This window comes from Pteropus alecto, unplaced genomic scaffold, assembly GCF_000325575.1.
Source record: "Pteropus alecto unplaced genomic scaffold, ASM32557v1 scaffold90, whole genome shotgun sequence".
NCBI classification, from domain to species: Eukaryota; Metazoa; Chordata; class Mammalia; order Chiroptera; family Pteropodidae; genus Pteropus; species Pteropus alecto.
In genome coordinates this window covers 881,978-889,291 of record NW_006429894.1, presented here as the reverse complement: position 1 = coordinate 889,291, position 7,314 = coordinate 881,978, and the positions used below count along the sequence as shown (strand labels likewise).

The 7,314-nt window shown below is 53.8% G+C and overlaps 1 long non-coding RNA gene across 1 annotated transcript; it reads right to left on the bottom strand.

Annotated features, from left to right (window-relative positions):
- Window positions 1-28: 28 nt before the first annotated feature.
- Window positions 29-4,663, bottom strand: LOC112477411. The gene is made up of 3 exons (XR_003045446.1): window positions 1,693-4,663; window positions 653-1,509; window positions 29-470 (listed from the first exon to the last, which is right to left on the bottom strand). It is a non-coding gene; the product is annotated as an uncharacterized LOC112477411 (long non-coding RNA).
- Window positions 4,664-7,314: the final 2,651 nt, after the last annotated feature.

Below are 7,314 nucleotides of genomic sequence, written 5' to 3'. Positions count from 1 at the left end.
TTTTTATTTTTTTATAAGAATTCTCAGATTGGGTTTTGAAGCTTCAACACTTACCTCCTTGAATCTGAAAAGACTTCTGCAAAGTATCTATTTTCCTGATACTTTACGTAAAGGAACTAAGAACAAATTATTTTTCACTTATAAAAGCAAGTCACTGTTTGATCTACCCAGAAACATTAGGCTGTTTTTAAGTTTAGCTCTGTTTTTAAGCTTGTAACGAGGTACAAGTTGAAGAAGCTTCAGGTAAAAAAAAAAAAAAGTCTGATGGCCTCAGATTGTAACTGTAAGCTCACTGGGGTGACCAGCTCTCAGGACGGGGGGCTGGGGAAACGCCCGAGGAGGAAGGAGGGACCTTTCGCCCAGGTCAGCGGTCCCTCTGCTTCTACCAGGCCACTTCCACGTGAGCACGGGGTGAGGACACACATCGTCACGTTATGCACCGCCAGGAATAGAAACGGCTCATTTCTTGTCTGTGGAAAATATGCAACATTCTTTCACCAAAAAAAAAAAAAAAAGAAAAAGAAAGAAAGAAAGAAAGAAAAAGATTTTAGATTTCCTATAGATTGCTGAGTCAAAAACAACATCAGAGGCTGCTATTTTAAAACCAAATTAGAGAAATTTTTATGACAGGAAACTACCCTAACAATGACACCTTATTTCCTGAAAACTACAAGCGAATTCCACACATTCCCGGGCTGACTTCATGGGAGCCCACAAGCTGCTGTCCTCACATCTCCGTCACGTGTGTGTCCTGCAAGTGCCATCCGGAGCGAAGCACGCTGTATATTCTGGGGTCTCACTCGATGCTTGAGCAACACATAGAAGTTTGGACAAACTAAAAGTATAGAAAACATCAACCCTTGAGAAAGGCTTATGTGATCCCAATATACTCTGATTTTCACGGAGACGTCACTGAAAGGCTCTCAGAAAAAAAAACCCTATCTAACTTTGTATGGTTAATTCAACACCCTCTCCTAATAGTTTTCCCACTGTCTAGAACATTCCTTCCCTGGCGGGGGGGAAGTGGCAGTGGGTCGACAGAAGACACAAACATCCCTCTAGTCCCTGAAGTGTTTGGGACTTCGTAAACTGAAAAGCAGAGAGAAAAGGCAGGGCCGCGGGCAGCCTCATCCAGAGCTCCCGGCACACCCGTCCCATGAGGTGGCCCTTGGCCCCTGGCCCACGTCTGTCACTACTCTGTACACCGCCTGCTCCTGGAGGGCTGCAGAAGTGTGCTTCACTTTGTCAACACTCCCCATACTTATTCCAACACTCCTTCTGTCTGGTCACAGGACTAACATTCCACAGACACCTGGGCACTGCTGGTCTGGTCACTTCTGCTAAACTTACAGCTCCTGACACGCTGGACAATCACAGTTCGAGTCAGACAGTCTGGGTTGTCGGGGTGTTTTCATCCGGCACAGTAATGACATCCCCTCGCCGGCAGGAAGCTCGTGCGGTTCTTCCCATCCTTCATCTCGCTTCCGGCCACTCAGGTCTCTCGAGGCCCTTGGTAGAAAATGGTCATTCTGAAGTGAGGGACACAGGGTCTGACAGTCACCGTCAATGCAGAAAATGGTCATTCTGAAATGAGGGACACAGGGTCTGACAGTCACCGTCAATTTGCTCTTTGGCATATACCCAAGGGAATTACCAAAAACGTCATGACCAAGAAGAAAAAAAAGCACCCACGTTTTCTACCCAGGGCTTTCCTGTCACAGAACTGCTGGAATGCCTGGCCTGTCACCATCCAGGGGAAGACCTGGAGCTCAGGATCAGACGCCTGCTCAGGACCCAGGCTGTTTGACTCCAGGGCAATGCGGCCTTGGGCAGATGGCTCCCCTCAGAGCTTCGGAGAAACAGGAGAACAATAAAAAGTCCCTACCTTTTCAAGAAGAGATTTTAACCAAAAGATAAGAAAGGACAATGCCTGTAAAAGCACGGAGAGCCCTGCTCCGGGCACTTCCTCGTGCTGAGGCTGTTACTTCTCAGTCCTCTGACCCTCCTCCTCGGCTGATGCAGCTGTAACAGCCGGACCGGACCGGGAGAAGGAAATGCAGACCCTGGTGGAAGAGTTCTGGGCGGCTGCGGATGTTTTTGATGGATTTGCAAACGCAGGGCTCAGAGCTTCTGAGGCCAACGAGGTGACAGGCGAGCCCCAAACTGAAAAAGTGCAAAGATTCTGCTCGAAGGCACAGGTAAAACTGTCTGTGACAGCCGGCCCACACGCCTCCCACAGATCACGCCACAGCCTTGGGCTCCAGCCCCCCTGGGACGCTGGGCAGCTTCAAAGTCACGTGCCACCTTAACAGAGCAAGTTCTGCTTATCCTTTCTGATAGGGGTGGGCGAAGGTCCTTCTGCAGAGCTGGAGAATAAACATTAGGCTCTGCGGCCCAGGGGGAATCCACTGGAACTATTCGAGGCAGCAGCCTAGTTTAAAAACAGCACAGATAAGATGTAACCGACAGATATGTAAATGTGAAACATGTAAATGAAGCTCTCCATTCCGCACAGCAATCTGAAGTTTGTGCAATGTGCCCATGTCACAAATTCTTCCTTTAATGTTTTTCAACCACTTAAAAGTGTAAACATCACTTTTAGTTCCCAGGCTGCATAAAAACAAGTGGCAGCCGGATTTGACCCTTGAGCCAGTCTGCCACCCGTGCTCCGAGGAGACCTAACAGACACATAGACGAGGAAGTAGGAAGGGGACAGACTATTTGTCAGGACCTATTGTTTGCCAGGACGAGATGCCGAGGACATGCAGGGACGAGGAACAGGCAAAGTCCCTCAAGGACATGGTCTGGGGACATGATCTGGGCAGGAGAAGCAGATGCTAACCAAGGTAGTTCCAGGCTGGGTGCCTGGCCCAGAGGGCATGGACATGATGATGGATGGCATGCCTGAAGTCCCCAGTCCTGTGCTCTGTGGAGCCGCTGGAGAATTAGCTGACGTTCTAGGATTTGGACCTTACCTCCTCAGGGCCTCGGTTTCAAAGACGGGAATGAGGATGGTGCTCAGGAAGGCTGTGAACGAGAAGTAGCCGCCTGAGGCAGCGCCAGTCAGCGGAGTCTGGCACACGGTCGGTGACCCATAGGTGTTCTGAATTTATTCCGTTTTCCCCAAATCATCCTCACCATTCCCTCTGCCTGCAGTGCCCAGTCCTTACCTTGGCACGACTAACCCACCAGCCACCTGCCCCACTGGCGCCCCCTGCATTCCATTGTTATTACGATTAATCTGAAGAGCTCACAGCATGGGCTCTGCAAAGGACGTGCAGGAGGCTGTTTCACGCTGCAGGTTCAATGTCACATGCAAATCGGAGCAGTCAGATTTGCGGACTGTCACGTCCAATTGAAGCCCTCGCCATACCCTTAGGGATGGCCTTACGACAAGGCTTTCACCGGAAAATGATAAACACAAAATGTCTCAGGTCTCCGTGTCAATGACATGGCTTCACAATTGCCTGTGTGTATCTGGGACTTAACAAAACCTGAGCGGTGGCGTGTCTGGAAGCTTCTGCAGGAAAGGCTGGCTATAAGAGGACTTTCAGCCTAAGTTTCAAAAGTTGCGACCCCTCTCTGCACTGACCCCCGGAATGGCGGCCGGGGCGAAGGCCAAGGGAAGAGCTAGGACCAGCTTTCCTCCGCGTTTGAAAGGCATGGTATTTAATGACCAAACAAGCAATCATGTGACATATGCAAACACCTTAGGACACTCTGTCACCAGAAGCTACTGGGAGGAAAAAAGGTCACCTGGACATGGGCTGGGGCTTCTAAATCAATGCTGCTGTTGTCTCATGATCAATACAGTGCTTCACTTCCAGGCAGGAAGCAGAGGAAGAGAAAAAACCATAGTAGATCGCGGCTGTGATGTGCATTCCGCAAAGAGCAGAAGCTGTGGAATTTAGGGTGATCGGAGGAAAACAAAAAGAAATTTAAAACATGAATAAGAGCCAGATTTTTCTGGAAAATAATGAGTGTGAAACGGGGTGACTGGTCAAGGAGCATTTATCAACAGCAGTACACTGGCCACGCCGAGTGTGAAACACAGCAGACATTTCTAAGGAATCAGCATTTTCTGTCAACTCAAAGTGTACCCGCCAGGGGAACAGATGGCACCCCCAAGTCCAGATAACACCAGCAGGACTGAAGAAAGGGACTGTGCGTGAAGGCGGACGGGGTGTGGGGAGCCCCAGGGAGAAGTGCAGTTTCCTGGGGCTGGTGCCAGGGCTGCAAGGACGGCAGGAAGGAGCGTTACTGGAACCCCAAGAGGCAAGACAAATCCAGGGACATTCTGCAGAATCGCTGACCTGGATTCTTAAAAATGTCAATCATCAGTCAAGTCCAAAATCAGGGCGGGAGGGAGGGTGTTCTGGATCAAAGGAGACTAAAGGCGTGATGCCTGAAAATTCTGATTTTTGTCACTTCCTTAATTCAGTACAATACATAGGTACTATTCACACGTTCATGCCTGCACCCCCCACCTGAAAATAAATAAATGAATAAAAAAAGGAAATAAATAAAGCAGAAGATTTTACTGAGGTGGGGGGGAAGGGGATACTCACCTGCTTTCGCTGTCACTCACAGTGTGACCCCTGCCTGTCTGTCTGGTTGTTCCGGATGGTTCGTCGTCATGTCGTCTTCCTCCAGCCAAACTGGGTTTGTGGGACAGCTTGAGTTTTTCTACTTTCCACTCCCCCCCCCGCCCCCGCATTCCCAGACCTTCCCTCGGCCTGGAAGACGGCCTTCCAGACGCCAACGCCCCTACCTAGGCAAGATGTGGACATCTCTACGTAGTCACCTGTCTGGGAAAACTGCCCAGCCCGCCAGCCCCACCGGCCCCTCCGCCTCCCTGGGCTCTGTCCTAACCTCTGTCCCGTTGGGGACCGGGGCTTCGTGCTTCTCTGACAGGCACTACTATTTCACTTCATGCGCCAAACACTCGCTCTGAGGGCCCCCCTCCAGGCCAGTTTCAGAGGCGGCTCTAAACACTCAGAAATCATTGCAGAAGTGCGTGTGCACGTGCGTGTGTGCCTGCGCCTGGGTGCCTTTTCCTGGGAGAGTGGACCCATAACCGCCACCAGATTCTGAATCTTCCTTGACCCCGAGGAGGGTAAGAAGCCCTGCGTGGTCCTCAGGTGGAGCTTCTGTCCCATCCACGTGGCAGTCACATCCAGGATCTGCCCAGCGCGCCGTCCCCTGGCGCCTGTAAAGCCACCTTGCACAAAGCGGGCATCGACCGGGCTGTCGAATTGAACAGGTGACGTGTCCACACAGAGGGTGGCGCTCGTCGAGCGGGGAATGTTTTACAGAGAAAGAAGAAAACAAACCCTTAACGCCTCCAACTTCAGTGCCAGGTGCATCACCACCCCAACGAGACAAACGTGACAGTGAAATGGCTGTATTTTCTTTAAAACCATGAGCCTCCCAGCAAGGCCGTGATCAGGGTCCTCGGGCTGCCCCCGACTCACTCCTTTTTCGGGTATTAATTCTCTCAAACACGCCATTTCCTAGTTCTGCAACCTGGAAGATAAGGCTTGTCCCCGATGTGCCGAACGAGGCGGCCTCGGGGGAGTCGCTGGCCTTCGCGGTCTCGGCGGAGGGGAGGTCCCCGACTGCAGTGCCCACCCTGGCTCCCCGAGCTGCTCCGGCTTGGGGCCCCCAATGCGATCGCGGGATGCACTCCGGCCCCGCAGTCCAGAGTCGCGTTTCACGGCCTTTGACCCGCGTTCCCATGCGCTGCGTGCCAGAAGCCTCGCTCCCTTTAAAGGCCCTGCGCTGTGACAGCCAGAGTTTATCTTTCCCCCTCTCAAAGCTCACAGTTCTGCCACAAAGCTGCTCGGCAGGACAAGGCCGGCTGGGATGGACCTCGGGTGGGGCCTGCCGAGTGAGGAAGCCAGGCCAGAAGGAGAGTGTGCGGAGGACGGTGACACTTCCAGGCGCGCACGCTCAGACTGCATGTGAAGCACACACCCAGGAAGCCCCTCTTGACATCCTGGTATACATACCACTGGGTGTTTCAAGGACTCGTACCCTGTCCACCCTGTCCCCGTAAACACCGCTCTACTAAGTGAGTCACCGACCCCCTCACAGTGTCTGGTTCACCTTCGGCCCCTGGGACCGGGCAGAGAGAGCACCCCTCACTTCCAGGGGCCCGGGGTTCCGGCCTCCAGCTTCTCTCTCCTCGTCATGCTGTGGTCCAGTGCAGCTCAGGAACCCACGGACGCCTCCATGATGCTGAGCCGGTCCCCGCTCGGTCCCCATGTGGCTCCCGGTCTCCCCTCGGTCCCCGTGTGGCTCCCAGTCTCCCCTTGGACCCCATGTGGCTACTGGGTCCATTTCTAGCCACCGCTCAGCACTTGGTACTGACTTTATCTGCTTAGGCTCCTACCCCCCATGAGACTGCACACCTGGAGGCGTCCCCGACCTCTGCCTGGGCCTCGGTTTCCCCTGGGGCCTGGTTAGCCTCCCCAGAAACACTCGGGCACACGCAGACGAGTCACTGCGAAGCACAGGCGGGAGGCGGTGCAAGGACGAGGCGCTGGAGAAACACGTGGACGCATTAAGTGGCCAGACCCAGCGGAAGGTGGAGCAGCCGCCATCACATCAAAGCAGTGACAGCGTACAGTGTCCCAGGAGAGCGGCAAGCGTGCGTTATGAAGACTCGCGGTGTCTCCTGGTGACAGGTGTACCGCTGACCCCACCCTGGCCATCCGTCACCACCCGCCTCTGAGGGAAGGACCACACTGCAGTCAGAGGTCGGCAGAAGCGTAATCTTTTCTCCATCCAAGTGCACAAGGCCCCGAGTTCCACCCAGGACAGGGCCCAGGGACGCCTGGATAAGAGCTGCCCCTGCGAGACACTGTGCAGCACGTGTCTGTGCTCTGGAGCCCTGAGCACTCGGAGTGGGGGGGTCACACCGAGCCCCAAACACCGCGCTCCTAACGGCGTCAAGCAGAAGCTCAAAGACAAGATGTACTTTCTCCTGCTAGAAACTGTTGCCATGACTACGGATATGCTTACAGCGAGCCGTGCCCTGGAAATTGTCCCCTGACTGCCAGGCTGCTCTGCACACATCCACGTGGGACGACAGCGCTGCCAGCCACCCGGCTGCATGGTCCCCGACCCTCCAGGCATCAGCGTGAAACCATGAGAACCTATAAGGACAGAGGGGTTTGGGGCAGAAAGCCAGTCCCCTCGCCGTGACCCTGAAACGGACGGGCCCGAGACACACGGCAGCACGGGAGGCCCCCCTGCTCGGCCTCTCCCTGCCTGTTGCAGCAGCGGCTGACGCAAGAGGCCCCGCCCCCG